The sequence below is a fragment of the Macrotis lagotis genome, chromosome 8, assembly GCF_037893015.1.
Source record: "Macrotis lagotis isolate mMagLag1 chromosome 8, bilby.v1.9.chrom.fasta, whole genome shotgun sequence".
Classification (NCBI taxonomy): Eukaryota; Metazoa; Chordata; class Mammalia; order Peramelemorphia; family Peramelidae; genus Macrotis; species Macrotis lagotis.
In genome coordinates, this window is record NC_133665.1 from 95,014,470 (window position 1) to 95,034,046 (window position 19,577).

Below are 19,577 nucleotides of genomic sequence, written 5' to 3' on the forward strand. Positions count from 1 at the left end.
GCTATATTTAATTTAATGCTGATTGTCTTCCTCATTTTCTCTAGACATTATCAGTATACTAGTAGAAAATATTTTCTGTCCACTGGTTAACCTTCATTCTCAATATGGGAAGAGCCCTTTTTCATTTGTGTTTAATCCCAACAAAGGGAAAGAAAACCTCAACATAAATTCATTTTTAGGATTTAATAATTCTGAGGTTTAAGTTTATAATAATAGATAAAATATTCATATGTTTACATCATCTGAAAGCCATAATTCATTCTCTTCTTAAAAGAATATATTTATTTACTTCATTCAAATATATGTAACACCAGTATAAGGTAAATGATATATATTTGGGAACTCTTATTTCCATTTAGTATTGAGGAAAGTCTAAAATCTAGGTGCTGTTGATTATTAGTGTAACATTACCAAAGTGAAATTTAGACCTGGTCAGTTAAGAAAACACATAGAAATATTATGACAATCTTTTTTCACAAAAAATGTAGCTATATGTTTCTTTCCAGAAAGCATAATGGTTAAGGGTCAGTCTCAGTCAGGAAGATAGGAATTATAGATTTGTCTCTGAAATATACCATCTGATGGATAATCTTTTAACCTCTTGATTCACTCAAACTATAGTTAGTTAAAATTATAATGTACCCAAGTGCTAATTTGCATCAGGAAAATTTTCTCACTTGGGATCCCTACATCAGTGGTGTCAAACTTAAAAATAAACAGAGCCATTAGACTATATACATATATATATATATACATATATATGTATGTATACATATATATGTATATATATATAGAAAATTTTATATTATTTTGTTAAATATCTCTCAATTACATTTTAATCTGATTTAGGCTACACTCAGGACTGTTATAGGATGCTGTCCATTTAGGTGACAACTTTGCCTATACCAATGAAATCCAGTTTCTGTGTGAATGTATTTGTATTTATGAATACGTGTGTGTGGATATGTATCTTTATCTCCCTAATTCTGTCCCTTACTGCTTCTCAAATGAATTATAGCAGTAGATCCTTTTGGGTCTCTTGTCTCAAGTTTCTTCCCGGCTCCAGTTAATATTCCACTCAGGTAGATTTTCTTAAGGACAATAATGACTTTCGTTTCTCTTTTCAATAAATTCTAATTGTTCCTTTATAAATACTTGTTTGAAATTCTATTTAATTTATCTTAACCTTAAAAATTTTTCTCTGTTTATATAATTTTATAACATACAATTATGAGCACAACAGTAAGTTTACATCTGTGTGTACTTGTAAATATAATTTCACAAGGTTTGGAGAGTCAAATGAGATATTAAAATATTTCTTGGCAAGCAACAGATTGCACACACACACACACACACAAACACACACCCTTAAACCCCCATCTATTTTATGCTTTGCTTGAAAATTATGATGAGATTATTTTCTAATATCATTTTTCTGTTATTGCATCTTTCAGGGAATCTTGTATAATTTCAACATATTCACTAGAATAAAGTTTGGAAAACTATTTTGTACAATTAATGAAAAGAATTTTTTTGATACTCAAGCAACAATAAATACAATTAGTTTCTTTATTTTCTATACCTTTAAGTCAACTGTGTGACTAAGAAAATGTGAAATTATAAAAATGTGATCTGGTATAAATAATAATTCCTGGAAATCATTGACGCTATTGCATATTATATATTAAAAATAATCTATATGTGTGCAATAACTTCTCATAATTTTATAAAAATGAGAAAGTAGGACTATGGGGTTGGTAGTTATTTATATATTTGTCACTTTTTTGTTTTCTGTAATATCTGTAATCTTTTCCAATTATTCAGTATCTTGCCATCTTTCAGCTATCTTTAAAATCAATTCACTTCACCCTCAAAATTGTGTTGGTTTCAATAAACTACAGTTATGAACACTTGATTTGATTGAGCTTCAAATACTACCCTCTATTTCGTTTACTACCATTTTTAGTGTCTCAGAACAGGATCTTTAACATTAGAAACAAAATGTGTTAGATCTACTGACACTGATGGAGGGGAGGGGATTCTCCCACAAAAACTTAAAAGACATACCAATTTTTATGTGTGTTGGCATTCCATTCACATCCTTAAATGTTGTCAGAATGATCTGATTTAATTGAGTCTCCTTCCAAATTGTGCATAAACAAAAATGTCAGTCAACGCTTCTCAATGCTTATGAGGTGGTACTATTCAAATCAAGAAGTCTGGGGGCTTCTTGTCCCTTTGATATCTTTGGCCCTCAACTTTACCTCTTCTCCACAGATGGCCCCCTGGAACTCCTATGGAGGAGGTCAAGGAAAGGCAAAGCAAGTTGCCCTTTCCTATCACTCCTCTATCCTCTGGCCCCAGGACATGTGCAACCACTATCCTAGGAACATGGAGATCTTGCATCAACCTGCTGTTCATTGACTTCAAAACTGTGAAAGAGACCAATGCATCCCGGATTCTGGCATAGGCCAACATCATTGAATACCAGTTCCTTTTCAATCTATTTCACTCTCCAGAAGTAGCTAGATGCATTCAATCCAAGTCTTTGTAACAATAATAGGACTGGTGATAGATAGGAACTCCACTGATCAGTATGCATTCTCTGAAGGACAAAGAAAACCTGAAGTCTCTGTTCCTCAAGTTCTAGGTGGGCACCAACCATGCTGGGCAGCCATTAGCTCCAAGACACAGACAGGAAACCCAAGTCTTATTGAAGAAATAAGTGTGCCCAAATTTGCTCAAATCTGGAGAATTGGAAGGATGGAAGCTGGCCTTACCCCTCAGTCTCAGTGGAAAGTTGTCAGCCCATCCTTAAGCCTTTTTACTTTTCTTTCAAGGAAAAAGAGTACTCAACAACTAAACAGTGAACAAAAAACATTTAATTTATAGGTACAAATTAAGAAATTTTGTTTTTATTAAAGTCTGCTTTTATCAAGTTTGTTTACAAAGTCTTACATAAATTAGATTAAACTCAATGAAGGAAAAAATCTACCTCCACAAGACAGCAAAATATTTATAGTCTAAATGGTATTATAATATATATATATATATATATATATATATATATATATATATATATATATATATATATAAAACAAGCAAATATTTTGTGATTTGGGTGGTTTCTAGATTCATTTCACTTGCTCAGATAGTTAATTATTGGATTTTATTTTAATTTCCTTTAAAATGAGAATAACTCATGCTGATTTTTTGTTCCTTCATCATTTTTAAGGCTTAAATCATTTGATAAGAAGCCATTTTAATTGCATGCTGCATTTTTGGTTCATATTTTTCTTATAAATTCATTTCTCTTGTTCCTTGACCTTGAACCATACTTTCTTAGTCCTTTCATATTGTTATAGTTTCTTTCCCCTTTCTACATTTTTTCATGTCACCACATGAAATGTGTACTGATTTAATTTGGAGGACATTATCAAATTTTTCATAGAATTCCTTTATCTTCTCATTTATAATAGATGTTGCCACATAAATTGCAATTATTATCATTTGCTTTTTCTTATTATTGTCTTTATGTACACTGTGAGCAATACTTTTTGGAACTAAATTCCTTTCTTTGCATGAGTTCTAAAGTGACTTATGAAATATTAGGACTGAAAAAGAACATTGCAAATTGTCTAACTGCTAACTAATGTAAGATAACATTATTCAGATAACTTTGAGGATTGGTGAATTAGAAAGGTATTTGATTAATTGTTTGTTCAAATCTTAGTAAACATTAGTAAAACAAAATGTGATAAATTTGGATTAGTTAACATGAAAAGATCTGATTTGACTTACTTCTTGTGTAACTACTTGGTCTCTCTCTCTCTCTCCCTCTCTCTCTACCCTGCTCCCCCTTTTACACACATAGAACCCATATCTGAAATTTGGGATTCATGGAGATGATTTCATTATGTGTCCATTGCCAAAAAGAAATATATTTTCATGGAACCTGTGCCCATCTTCACTCAAACTGATCATAATAAATACTAGCATGAAAAATACTATGGACACAATTTCAATCATATCTATTGTAGAGATTAAAAATACAGATTATAGAAGGAACTCACAGAATCACCTCCAGATCAAATTCACCTATGAATCAATATTTTCTGATTGCAAAGCTAGCATATGGGAAAATAGTGTGGGATCATCTCTAGTGATCCTGACCTATGCTTTGCCATTGAACTCAGATGGCCCTGGAGGAGACAGTGTGGTTGATGACTTTGCACAGACCTGATTCATTTAAATCCAATTCACTTGCAAGTTGACATCACACTCCTGATGTCATTGCACCTTTTCAAGAATAAAAAACAATAAGAATAGGAGGGTGGAGAAACTTAAGTTGAAAAATATGGTTCAACATTAAGAAATGAAACAACATTGTAAGATGATTAAGTATGATGGAACTCTTCTCAGAAATTCAGAGATCAAGGACAGCCCTGAGAGACCTGTTATGAAGAATGCCATCCAGATCCAGAGAGGAAAAGAACATAGAATCTATGCAAACTGTTTTTTTTAATTCTATTATATTTTCCCTTCTTTCTCTTTTTTTTTCTTTGCTCTTAGTTCTAATTCCTTTACAAAATGTCTAATATGTAAATATATTAAACATGAAGGTATATGTACAACTTTAAACAGACTGTTAGCTGCCACAGGGATGAGGGAGGGAAGGGAGTGTGGTAGAAAAAATTGGACTCATAAATTTGAAGATGAATGTTGAAAAGCTACCATTTCATTTAACAGAAAAATTAAATTTCAATCAGAAAGAAAAATTCATTAATAAATGGAAGAGGTCATAATCTTGTGATAAATTAGAAGCCTCATATCTAAATATTATAAATGTTTTATTCAAGAATCTGATATCTAGGGGCGGTTAGGTTGCACAGTGGATAGAGCATGGACCCTGGAGTCAGGAGTACCTGAGTTCAAATCCAGCCTGAGACCCTTAATAATTACCTAGCTGTGTGGCCTTAGGAAAGCCACTTAACTCCATTTGCCTTGCAAAAACCTAAAAAAAAAGAATATGCTATCTCTCAAGGCAGTTATGTGGCACAGTAAATACAGTGCTAGATCTGATATCAGGATGATTTGTCTTCAAATACAGTCTCATATACTATCTAGCTGTGGCAACCTTGGTAAGTCACTAAACTTTTGTCTCCTTCAGTCTCCTCTTCTGTAAAATGAGGACAAAAATAGCTCCTAGTTCCAAGGGTTATTATGAGGATAAAATGAAATAATATTTGGAAATTATTTAATAAAATTTAAAGCATTGCATAAAAATAATCATTATCAAAATTTACTTTAATTATTATTATCATCAAAGCTAACTTCAACATATTTTGTCATTTGATTCCAACTTATTTTTCCAGACCAATTTTATTCTGTTCTAAAGGGTCTATTTATTTCCAATTTTCACTTCTCTATTTTTGTTTCTATGATTTTCACCTGTTGGGACTTTCAATGTTCCTTCAAGCACTAGAGAGTTGATTTGAAATTATTATTTATTAATGAAGATGTCATTTCTCAGTTGTTTATGTACACTCAATGATTTGTCTAATTAAAGTACAGAATCAACTCCTAATTTGGGGAAAGTTAAAAAGATTCTTCAAATTTAATAAAAATAGCTTCAAATAATATATAAACCTTTAAATATCACCAAATGACAAATGAATAAAGCAAGGAAGAGAGGAAAAATTGATACTACTTACAATAAAGATTTAACCTAAATAAAACAATACTATCTCAAAGAGGTCAAAAGAACCCCCCAAATTTCTATGGCAGTTAACACTTGATTTCCCCACTAAACAAAGAGTCATGGAATCTAAGAACAATACAGTTTAGGGAAAAAATGTGAAATGTTAACAGAGAAGTATAGAAAATGAGAAACATAATTTCACAAAACACCAAAAAACAGTGAAGATAGGAAAGGAGACCATGGAAAGTGACATGAGACTGAAGTTAGCTAGATCATGTCAGTAGTACTTTTAAAGGAAACTGAAAGAATAACAGAATAGAAATATGAACAAATTTGCTAGTATTTCTACTATAAAATATGTTTAACATTCATGAATGTGGGGAAAAAAAATAAAAAAAATATATATATATATTCTATTTTTTTTAGGTTTTTGCAAGGCAATGGGGTTAAGTGGCTTGCCCAAGGCCACACAGCTAGGTAAGTATTAAGTATCTGAGGTCGGATTTGAACTAAGGTACTCCGGACTCCAGGGCCGGTGCTCTATCCACTGTGCCACCTAGCTGCCCTTAGATTCTAATTTCTTAGACCTTGATATTCTAAATAATTATTCAGAAATACTTCCAATAAAGTTAAAAAATAGAAAGATGGATTGTTTTAAACTAACTAGACACAATACATTCATATATGCATATATTCACATATAAAGATATAGATATAAAATTGAATATGACACTGTTCTTTAAAGCTGGTGTCACTGACTTTAAAGATATTCCAAAGAAGAAATTCAGAAAAAAATCACAGATGGCATTATTGACACCTTCAAAACATAATGATTAGCATATCATTCATTAATATATGTATATCTGTCTGCCTAGTTTCTCATCTCTATAGAATATTTTGAAAAATATCAATATTTATCAAGGATATCCTTGATGAAAATGTGATGAGATGAGACAAACTTTGCAAACAAATATCTCTAATAAATCACATCTTTGTAGCTTTTTTTGCTATTTTTTAGACAGGGAAAGCATTTGATTCAGAGTAAAATGCATCCTTAAAAGAATTCCTTTTCATCTCTCACAAAGATAGAAAGTTACTTCACAGATGCAACCACAAAAATAATTGTATTCAACAATCCCCTAGAAGTGAAAACCAACTGCAATATTCTTTCATGGTATCATGGAGTATGCTCCGTTAATAACCCAAATGAACAAAGGCAACCATATAGAAGACTAAACAGGAGTGTTGGTCTTTGAGTGAGGAAGACCTCAGTTCACATCCAACTTCAGGAACTAGTTTGTGTGACCCTAGGCAAGTCATGTTACTTCAGTCTGTCTCAGATTCCTCAACTGTAAATAAGCATAATAATGATATTTATCTCAGAGGGTTGTTATGAGGATCGAGTAGCATATTTGTAAAATATTTAACTTAGTGCCTGAGATATAGTAGACATTTCAAATGTATTTTTCCCTTTCTTCCCTCTAGATCATCTGACTAACAGAAAGCATTGTGATAATTTGATCAAACTTTAAAATAAAAGACTTCCAAAATAAGATCTATAATGGCACAAAATTTTTTTTTCTGATGATCAAGAAAAAAATATGGGTGAAGTATGCCTATATTCCTAATCATAATATACAACTTGAAGTCAATTAAGAACTATTCTATGGACAAGTTTTGCTATGATAGTTAATTATCCTAATTTATATAATGCTTTCAGGTTTGTAAAGTGATTTGTACAAATGATCTCATTTTATTTTCAGAGCAGTCTTGTGAGGAGGATGCTATTATTATTCTCAGTTTACAAATGGGGATAAATGAGTCTAAGAGGTGTTAAATGACACATATTGGGTCATACAGCTAGAAAGTATCTAAGCAAGCTCTTCTAATTCCAAGCCCAGGCCTCTAAACAGTGTGTTGCTCAAGTGCAAATGGATAATAATTAGCTGGCCCCATAATTGAAAAGAAGAAAAAGAATAGTAAGATTTTGTTTTTGAAATTTCATAGTGTTTTCAGCAATTCCCCAATGTTATTAATATCAGAATTCTCAATTTTGCAAATAAATAGCACCCCCAAAATGATGTCAAGTGATTAAAAATTGTATTTGTACCAAAAGAAAAATATTATCAGTGATTACACTTATGTATGAAGTAGCATAAAAGATATCATCAAACAAAAAAAAAACATAGAGATGCTCCAGTCAAATATAGAATTGAGAACATTTCATAGAAATGTCAAAATACTTGGAGAAAGGTCTCTAGCACAAAGTAGATTCTCTGTGGAGGAATCATGGAAGTGTATGGACAAGAGATTCCCAAGAAAGAAGATGGAGATGAGTTGTTATCTGCACCATTTGATAGAGTGTGTTCATGGAACATCCTTAGAAGTATTCAAGTATTAACCTTTGTAAATGATGAATCACACATTCGAACAAGAAATTGTTTGCACTCTCTGAAGCTCTTTAAGGTTTACAAAATCCTTTCACAAATATCCTTCTGAGATAAATTGCTCAAATATTATCCCCATTATTACTCCTCATTTACAAGGAACTGAGGTGTAAAATGTTAAATAATTTACCTAGGGTCATAGTTCAGTGTTTTATAAATTTAAAACCCTATAGCACTGTGCATTTTTATAATTCTTGTGAACATTTTCATAGTGTCTTTTTTGGGGCAATGGGCTGCATAACATGTAGTTATTATTTACAAGACTGAATGCAAAATATTCAACAAATAACTCAAAGTCCATTTTTAAATGTCTTCATCCAGTCCTACAAGTTAGACCGTCATTTTTTTTTCCTTTTCCTTACCATTCCCTAGTTAATACTCCATTAAAACCAATCTATAGCACCCCAAGAGCAATAAGTAATGTGAAAGGGTTCCATAAATGTGTAATTTTTCAGGGTATTTTTTAGAATTAATACATGATTTATGGCACAATGCTCAACTTAGAATTGGGAGATGAGGTTTCACATTCTTTTTTTTTTAACTTATTTTTTTGGTTTATTGTTTTCTTGCAAGGCAAATGGGTTAAGTGACTTGCCCAAGGTTACACAGCTAGGTCATTATTAAGGATCTGAGGGCAGATTTGAACTCAGGTCCTCCTGAATCTAGGGCTGGTGCTTTATCCACTGCACCACCTAATCACCCCTACATACATTTTCCTTATATCACTTACAGTATATTTATGAGCAAATCATTTATTCTCCTGGGAACTCGGCCTCCCCATCTGTAATATTGCAACAATAATAACTATAACTACATCACAGGGTTTTGAAAAAAAATGCTTCATGGATCTAAAAGAACTAAGAAAATGTTAGTTGTCACTGAGTTGTCAGAGCTGAAAAAAATCTTTTTTTTTTAATACAACCATGAAAAATTAGGTAGTTAGGTGGCTCAGTAGAAAGAGCTATGGGGCTAGGAATGAGGAGCACCTGAGTCCAAACCTGGCCTGAGGCACTTATCATTTGTGTGACCCTGAGCAAGTCACATTTAGTTGTTTCCCTTACTGCACTGGAGAAAGAAATGGCAAACCATTCCATTATCTTTGCCAAGAAAACCCTATGATGAGCATGGTCCACAGGGTTATGAAGAGTTGAACATGACTGAATGATTGAACATGAAAAATACAACCATCAGGACCCCAGATAATGACGTTAGAGTACTCATTGGCGATAAAGAGAATAGGACACTACCCCTGGGAGAGGCTCTCAGGAAAAAGTTCTTAACCTGCCATGAACCAAGTGATCCATGAATAAGTCATAGGAGTTCAATATGTTTGAATTGGAAAATTATATCTTGATTTTAACTAGCCTCTAAGTGAAATTTGACATCTCTTTCAATTGGGATTTTTTGAAGTGCATTATTCTAATATATTTCACCAGGTTTCCAAATAGGTCTATGACATAAAACACATTAATAACCCCCACTCTAAGGTGAAAATGTTACAAATGTGCTCTTCATTTCCCTAAGTGTCTCAGAAATTGTGTAGTTGGCACTTCTTTCCTCTTGCCAGAGATGTGTCTGGGTTTGACAAGTATGAGAAAAGTCTGCATCCCAAATGTGGCTGAATGATTCCAAGTCTGTAAAATTTTATCTCTTTTATAATGAACCATGGGTGATGAAGCTGTTGAGTCACATTTTTTTTTCTATATCTGCAAAGTAGAGCACAAAGAATAAAAAGTTGTAAGCTAGGAATGGAATCAGGACAAGCAACAATCTGATTTCTGTGTCCCATTCCTTCCTTAGAATAAGGCACAAGACAGAAATTTTAAAATACAGTGTCAGTAATCTGTTAACATTTGTGAGAAATTTGAAAGAGAATAGAACATGGCACTTGACCTTTTTAAAAAACATCAGGGATATTAGGATCTGATTCTTGAAAGAATTGTTAAAATCATGAAATCTATGTCCCCCTCCCAACATTTAAAAAATGTATAATCTGAGGCTCAAAAAGGAAGAGCAAATTGTACAAGAACCATGATGCCAAACACATGTACCACTGTACCAGACAGCCTCCATTTCAAATTATCATCATCCTTAAGTGAAATACTATCTTCAAGTCATTTCTACTTTCTGTAAAAGAATAAAGGACTACATTGACCCAGGAGTATTGAAACATGTCCTGACAGAGAATTTGGGAATTGCAAACTAGACAGCCAGACCATTAAAATATTCTTCATTATAGCAAAGAAAATGCATTCATTAATAGAAATGCCTTACAAAATTGTTCCAAATATATTCTCCCTCTAATTCATTCTTTCTTAAAACAAAACAAAAAACAAACCCAGCAAATTACTTTCCTTTATAGCTCTCATAGAATATAATAGGAAAATGCTACTTAATTGTTAAGGGAATACCAACATTGAAGGATGCCACTCTAAATTCAATAGTAATTCTTCAAGAGTCCACATCAGGCTTAGACATTTGCTATGTGGGAAGATTTTTTCCCTATTATTAAATTCTTTAAGGTCAGGAACAATACCAATGTTACAAATTTGTAAAATTCCTTGGTAGTTTGATCCAGAGTCAAGAAAAGGGACTATGATTGAAGTTTGAAGCTCAAAAGGTCTTCTTTCTTCTCCAAATTATACCCAATGCGTTGGCAGAATAATTATCAGCAGAGACATCTGAAAGAAAATATGGTCAAATTAATAAACATTACTAAAGATGAGTAGAAATACTTGAGGATTGCCTAACATGAACTTTTTCATACTTAAGAGGAAGTCTTGGGAAAGTTTCAATTTTGTTATATGTTCTACTAAAGTGAGTATTCAAAAAGTACTTTCCATGAACAAAATATTATTTTCCAAAAATATCCTGAATTCCCATCTCTCTCTACCTGGAAATATCTTGAATATCCCTAAACTGACCATAATTTCACAGAAGTATGTGTATTAGTATTAGCAATATTAGTATTCTTCTCTCATAACTTCCTCTTTCTGGCTTGTCCATTCATGTAAACCAAAGATGCTGGATCCTGACTCCATTAAACTTGCTATTTCTACCTTTACCATTCTTTTTGCCTGCAAGAAGATAGCACGTAATAATAGATAAAGTTTGCATTGGGGTCAGGAAAAATTGAATACATGTCTCACTAATGAAATTATGTGACCGTATATAAGTCACTTAACTTCTCAGTGCTTTAGGTGATTGTGTGACTGCAACATGCAGAAAGGGTATCAGACTTTTTCACCTAAGAAGTCCCTATACAATTATAAAAGAGATCCAAACCCTGAACTTTCCAGGAAATTTAAATAAGCATCCTTTATTGTCTCAATAAGAATCTGGACAGTTTTACCAATTACAGATTGTTAGGAGAATTTGAATTATGAAACATTAACTCTTAAAGTCTAAAGAATAGCCTTTTAAAATGCAAATGTACAAATGAAGAAAGGAGGTGTGATTTTGACTAATCCTTAATCTCAAAGTTAGATAAGATATGGAGTGAAGGAATTCTTGTGTAATAAAATAAGACCATTCTTTTTTATAATTCACATTCAAGTCTTCTTTTGCCCTCAATTCTCACCTCCCTATCTGCAAAAAAAAAAAAAAAAATCAGAAAGACTATGTCCATTTTTAAATACCTTACAATTAAGCTTCAAGATAAATTACAACTTTTAAAACTTGATTTATATCTTCCAATCATTATAAAAATAGCATTATTTTAAACAATCAGTATTAGCTTTAACAGTTCTCTCTCCCTTAATATGCTTAACTAGGTTGGAACTAATAACCTATTTATTCTACCTTCTATTTATTCTACATTTATAATAACAAGCCTCTCCTTTCTGGTTTTGCAAATACTATCCTTCTAAATACCCTTTTGCTATGCATATGGACTAGTTCTATAAATTTCAAATAAGTCTTCTCACCTTCCTTTTCATTTCCTTCACCCATCCTGGATTAGTACTAGGGAAAGAGAAAGTGCTCAATTTGGAAGCAGAAGAGATCTTAATATAAATATTGCCTATGATATTAATATGCTGTCATTAATTATTTAATTAATGTCTCTGATTCTAAACTTCATTTTGTCTCAAATTGTGATAAGAACAATAGGGCTTTCCTTGTAAGTCCCTTGTGACATATAAGTCAAATATTATCTCTTAAAGAATTTGAAGCTGAAAAACTTATATAATTGTTAGTTATTAATAGATTTTATTGCTGAAATAATCATTCTTAAACATAGATTTGGTCATGTCATTTTATAATATAATAATATAATTAATATAATTAATATAATATAATATATAATTATATATAATATATAATTATATATTATATATAATTATATATAATTATAATATAATAATATAATACAATATAATATAATATTCAATTTAATTGCTTCACGTTTGTGACCTCCAAATTGTGGCTATTCTTTACGTTTCTATCTTTATATTTTGTTCTTCTCTTTCATCTATTCTCCACTGTATCCATCATTTTTTCTTACTTAGAAATATAACATGCATTTGTTCATAATGTTTTGCCTCAAATGTTCTTTCTTCTTTTCTGCCTGTTAAATCTTTATACAACCTATAAAGCGCATTACAAATGCTATCATCTTCAATAAGTAACAACTTTCCTCTTAGACCTCACATAGCACTATATTTTTATCTCTCTAAACAATTTATTATTTAATATTTAAATAATTTATGTAAGTTATTTACATTATTCTCTTTCTCAGCTGTAAGAGGGCTGGGAAGATGTCTTATCCAAACTTCATTTCTCCTCTAACACCAAGCATGGTTCTCTGCAAACTTAGTTATAGTAGGTCATTTTCTTTTGGTCTAGATCTTTGATTTTCCCTGTACAGGAAACTCAATTTATCCCCTTTCCTTTATGTAGAAAGTGGTATAGAGTAATATACTAGGAGAGCATTCCCATTGACCTTTCCCCTTAAAAAAAGGCCAAGACAGATGCTGTCAAAGGATTCTCTGGCACAGATATGCCTCAATTCACATAGATTGATGTATATGGTAACATATAGGTAATTTACAGTCTTATCTATAGTCACAGAGGTAGTTTGTGTCATAAATGCAACTTGAACCCTAGTCTTCTTGATTACTAGACAATTTGACCCTTCTATCCACAGCATTATGTTGTCTTTCAGTTGGTACTTGTTACTACAATAAAGATTCATTTAATGAAGTTAAAGTTTCATTAAATAAAGCCTGTTAAGTTAGTAGTCTGTGTAATATTATCATCAGTTTGCAGATAAAGAAACATAGAGAAGATTCATGGCATGCTTCCTGTTATGTTACTAATAAGTGTTAAGAGTTGAAACTTTAACTCAGGTCTTGGACTCCAGGTTCTATTGTAATAGACTATTATGATTCATATCCCATTGAGTTTTCACATAAAAAAGAAATTCTTAATTTTTTTAAATTAATGTTTGATCTGTGATGGAATATACCATCTTTATCCAGAGAAAGAATTGTGGGCTTTGAACAAAGACCAAAGTCTATTACCTTTAATTTAGGGGGAAAGGAAGTTATTTTATTATGTAATGTTGTTATTTCTTATACTTTATTTTTCTTCCTTAAGAATATGATTTCTCTCTCATAACATTCAACTTAGATCAATGTATATACCAAGGAAACAATGCAAAGACTAACAGACTGCCTTCTGTGGGGGGTGGGGGGAGGGAAGCAAGATTAAGGGAAAAATTGTAAAACTCAAAATTAATAAAATCTTTCTTTAAAATTAATTAATTAATTAATTAATTGATATTTAAGTGTTTTAGTTAAATGGGAAATACAGTAGACTTTATCAGCCACCATAAAATTTTGGTATTATTCCATTAGCATATTTTCTTATTTTTATCTTGAAGAAAAAAAAACTTACTCATTCACACTGGCAATTTGGCATTCTTCACTTTACATGTACTACCCCCCTCTCTCTTGCCATATTAAGGGAAAACATTAAAATTTAAAAGAGCAGAATGCAATGAAACAGTAATGAAGTAATAGTCCTGTAGTCTACTTTAGAGATCTTGGATGCTTTTCACATACCAACAACTAAAAAGTAATAATAATTTAGCAGTCTTAATAGTTAAGCTCACCAATGTCTAGGAGTATCTTTAGGGGTAGTAGTTCTAATGTATTTTCAGATAGCATAATAAGGAAATGACTGATTGGGTTTTAATAAGATGGTCTAATATCTCTTTAAATTTTAGAATAAGAAAATGTCACTGAAGTCTTGATGCAGGTATTTGAGCTTATTTGTCTTTTTCTTAAGAAGAAGAAAGTAGAAATTGCATAAAATTCTATTGTAATTAGCTCTGAAAGAAATCCAAAAACAAGTTTTTGTTTTTTTTCTTATATAATGAATGGCATATTGCTAGAAATCACATTCCTAGTCTTGTGACTTCATAAGATACAACCAACAAATTTGATAATACAGTGGTAAATGAAAAGCAATTTTTAACCAGTTAGAAAAAATATGCATGCTACGAACAGATTACTTGATATAGCAATTCAAGTATTGCATTTTTAAGATGATTTTAATATTTATTTGTTCTCTTTTTGTAAAAATAATGTTTTTTATACATTAATAAAATATTATTGTTTAAGAGTAAACAGAATGCCCCCTCTCCACAAAATATAGACTTGCTTGAGTGATAAAGGGGAGAGAAAAAAATTAAAATTTAAAGAAAAATAATAATAATAATAATTGTAGGTATGGCCAGGTGGCCCAATGGACGGAGCCCCAGCCCTGGAGCCAGGAGCACCTGAGCTCACATCCAGCCCCATACACCCAACAATCACCCAGACATGTGACATGCAAGCCACGTCAACCCCACTGCCCTATAAAAACCAAAAAAAAGAAAAAAATGACATAAAATATAATAAAATAGTAATAATAGTGGGAGTGACTGGGTGGCAGACAGAGCATTGGCCCTTGAGCCAGGAGCACCCGGGTCCAAATCCAGCCTCAGACACCCAACGATCACCCTGCTATGTGGCTCCAGGCAGACCACCCAGCCTCATTTGCCTTGCACCCCCCAAATAATAATAATAATAATAATAATAATAATAATAATAATAATAATAATAATAATAATAATCAATGTGCTTCAGTCTTTGTTCCAACACCAACAGCTCTGTCGCGGGTGGATCCCATTTTTTATGGTAAGTCCATCACAAAAGTTACTTCCATATTTTTCCACTGTTGCCATTGCTGATTGCAACTCCCTCCTTTCATATTTCTCTACTACCATGTACTATGTTTTCTCTCTCCTTTCACTCTGACTCTGCTGTAGGGTCACTGAGTGGCACGGCATACAGATCCCCGGTCCTGGGGCCAAGAGGCCCTGAGCCTCCATACCACCCCTTAGGCCCAGCATCTACCTGGCCCTATGGTCCCAGTCAAGCAATCCAATCCCAGCCCCTTGCAAGAACTAAAAAGGAAAATGTGTTATATCTGACCACTCTCCCCCCATGGTCCATCCTCTCCTCCATCATTCAAATCCCCCCTTCCCCCTGTCCCCCCTTTCTTCTTACTCCAGATGCCTATACCCCATTGAGTATATATGCTATTTCCTCTCCTAGCTACCTCTGATGAGAGCAAAGATTCCCTCATTCCTCCTTGCCTACCCCCCTGCCATATCATTGCAATAGCTTATTGTAATACAGAAAAAACTTACTATATGAGGTATCTTGGCCTATTCCACCTCTCCTTTTTCTTTCTCCCATTACATTTCCCTTTTTTTTTCTATTGACTCCATTTTTACACCATATTTTATCTTTGAATTCAGCTTTCTCCTGTGATTCAAATATAAAAGCTCCCTCTACCTGCTCTATTAACTAAGAAGGTTCATATGAGTATTATCAGTGTCATTTTTCTATGCAGGAATACATGCAGTTCATCATCATGAAGTCCCTCATATTTTCCCCCTCTCCTCCAATCTCTATGCTTCACCTGAGTCCTGTATCTGAAGATCAAACCTTCTGTTCAGCTCTGGCCATTCCAAAAGGAACATTTGAAATTCCCCTGGTTCATTGAAAGTCCATCTTTTTTCCCTGGAAGAGGGCATTCATTTTTACTGGTCAATTGAAACTCAGTAGCATTCTAAGCTCTTTTGCCTTCCGGTATATATTATATTCCAAGCCCTACGAGCTTCCAATGTAGTTGCTGCTAAGTCCTGTGTGATCCTGACTGCAACTCCATGATATTTGAACTGTGTCCTTCTGGCTGCTTGTAATATTTTCTCTTTAATTTGAGAGTTCTGGAACTTGGCTATAATATTCCTGGGGGTTGGTTTTTTGGGATCTCTTTCGCAGGGGGATCGGTGGATGCTCTCCATTTCTATTTTGCCCTCTGCTTCTAGAATATCAGGGCAATTTTCCTATATTAATTCTTTGAAAATGATATCAAGGCTCTTTCCCTGATCATGACTTTCAGGTATTCCAATAATTTTTAAATTATCATTTTTAAGTCTGTTTTCCATATCAGTTGCTTTTTCAATGAGATGTTTCACATTTTCTTCTAATTTTTCATTTTTTTGGTTTTGAAGTAATGAATCCTGGTTTCTTGTAAATTAATCAATCTTCCTGAGTTCTATTCTTTGTCTGAAGGATTTGTTTTCCTCAGAGAGGTTCCTTATCTCTTTTTTCCATCTAGCCAATTTTGTTTTTTAAAGCATTCTCCTCAATAACTTTTTGAACTGTTTTATCCATTTGACCTAAGCTGGTTTGTAGCATGCTATTTTCATCAGCATTTTTTTGGATTTCCTTGACTGGGCTGCTGACTTCATTTTCATGTTTTTTTCTGTATCTCTCTCATTTCTTTTCCCAGTTTTTCTTCTAACTCCCTCATTTGATTTTCAAAGTCTTTTTTTGATCTGTCATAGCCTGAGCCCAATTTCTGTTTTTCTTGGAGTGTTTAGATGTAGGAGCTTGTGCTTCCTCATCTTCAGACTGAGTATTTGGATCCTTCTTGGGCTCATATGCAAACTATTTCTCAATGGTGATCCTCTTATTTCTCTGCTTGCTCATTTTCCCAGCCTGAGCCTGGTTTTGGGGTGCCTCCTGAGCTTTTGGGACACTCCCACAAGGGTCTCAGTGTGTGAGGCTCTGTCTTCCCTCCTGGTCTGTGAACGACCATATGTCCCCCACCACCACCACAGGGCTGAGGTGGAGGGGGCCTTGTTGTTCTTTGGGGGGTCCTAGACTGCAATCAGGATCTGAATGTGGTCAGAACCCCAGAGTCCTGTTCCAGGGGCAAAGCTCTACAGTCTCTCTCTTCACCCTCCTCCCTAGGTTCAATGGGCTCATGCTCTGGGGGCTCTTGCTTACTGTCTCTGCCTGCTTCTGGATCTGGATCTGGGCTGCTGAAAGACCACCTTGCTTGCTGTGTGCCCTGTAGGCTGGGCTCCACGTGCTCGCTCTGGCAGAGGTCCCCCGCTGTTCCCCCACTTTGTGCCCACTGCTCCCTGGGGTGTAGCTCAGGAGACTCCCCTGCTGCTGTGAGCCAGTGCTCCAAGCACCCTGGGGCTGCCTCCAGTAGACTGAAGTTCTTTCCTTCTGGCGGGCCGCCCCTCCAACCACAGGAAGCAGAGCCTTTCTGCTCTTTTCCAGGTTACTTTGAGTAGGAGAACTGCCTCACTGGGTCCCTCTGTGGGTTCTATCTCTCAAAAGTTTAGTTAGAGTCCTTAGTTTATGAGTTTTATGAGAGAGCCACTAAGACAAGATCTGTTCTTGTTGCCATCTTGGCTCCGCCCCCAAGTTTTGACCTTTTTTTGGCAGTAATAGTATTTGGGTAAATGTGCTCTCTTTCTTTCATGAAGGTGTTTGAAATATTTTCGATGGCAAACTGATGAGTCTGTCATTAGCCACTAATGATTACATAGTCCACTCTCTCTCTCTCTCATATATATATATGATAACTGATGGGTCAAGCCTATGCATATATCACTTGAAACAATGGGAAAGAGGACCTAGCTTTGGAACAAGAATACCTGGCTAAAATTTTAATTCTTATTTCCTCTGTAGCTTTGGACAAATACAATTTCTTTGGCTATCCCATTCCCCATCTATAAAGTAAAGAGTTTGGACAAAATGCCTACTGAGATCACATCTAGATCTTCTATGACTCTTTGATTTCATTGATTTTATATTAAAGTTGCAAGCGAGATCCACCTCACACACACTCCTTTTTTGGGAGATAATACTTATTAAAATTTTCCTTTTAGAATATTTGTAAGAAATATAACTGGAATTTGTCAACCACAGATCCCCTAATGTTCACCTGACCACCACCCTCAATTCCAGTTTGTTCCAAGATCAGGATAATTTTTTGTATCTAAATTTAGGAAGCAGTCAACTTTGAGGTAATGACACCTACAAATGTCATTTCAAATATGTCATCTTTAGGCTAATAATATTCCTCCTGCCATTTAAAAAAATCATCTATTTCTAAATTCATTAAAGATCTCCAATACTTGCTGGGGCTGAGCTGCCTAAGAGATAATCATGAGCCCACCAAAGAAAGTTTTTATCTTCCATCTCTTCATCCCAAAATTTCAATGAAAAGGAATTGTTGATAAATGATTCAAATTATGGGACTTTTGAGCTTTCTATAAAAAAGAGCAAAACAGAATAAAGTTAATTTTTTTCTGAAATCCCATGCTATTATTTTCATATTCTGTGACTTACTTAATAAAGTTGATAGTTGACACAAGCACATATATATAATACTCAATATATAATACCAGTGTAGCCTGTCTCTCAATTTAGGAGGGAATCTGAAAGTTTTCATATTTCCTATTGTGACCAGTCTTGTGAGACTGGTCAACAATATCATATTTTTAAATATAAATAATTTACATACTTTGGATTTTTTAACTTGGAAACAGTGGATAAAGTACTGAGCATGGATTCAGAAAGACCTGGGTTGAAATCTAGCCTCAATCACATATAAGCTGTGTGACCCTGGACAAGTAATTTAACATCTGTCTGCCCATTTTCTCAACTGCAATAATAGGATCACAATAGCAAGGCAGGATTTTCTACAGTAAAGTCAAGGAGCAAAAGACAATCAAAAATCTGCTTATTTTTGATTTTCAGTAGGAATATAGACCACGAGAGTGAAGATTCAAAATCCTTTTGACTTTTGAGGCTTTAAGAAGATATCATAAAAGTTGCTCAAGAGATAATTAACTTGTGGTGGGCCAATAATTCATAGCAATATCATTCTTTGATCCTTAAGTGTTACTTCTTCCTATCATGAAACAATTCACCAAGCATTGGATTATTAATTCACCAATAGGAATCATGAGTTGGGATTAGGTTATTATCAGAATGGTAATATACCAATAAGTTGTTACCATTATTGTCTTTTTCAGTATAAGAGTAACCACAGTTTCAGATATTTTT

At 33.6% G+C, this 19,577-nt stretch overlaps 1 long non-coding RNA gene across 1 annotated transcript in view; it reads left to right on the forward strand.

Annotated features, from left to right (window-relative positions):
* LOC141494896 (uncharacterized) overlaps nt 1-2,974 on the forward strand; it is a 52,548-nt gene extending 49,574 nt beyond the window's left edge. Inside the window, exon 3 of the long non-coding RNA XR_012470577.1 lies at nt 2,278-2,974. This is a non-coding gene — a long non-coding RNA (uncharacterized LOC141494896). The remainder of the gene's footprint in view (nt 1-2,277) is intronic.
* The last annotated feature ends 16,603 nt before the right edge of the window (nt 2,975-19,577 follow it).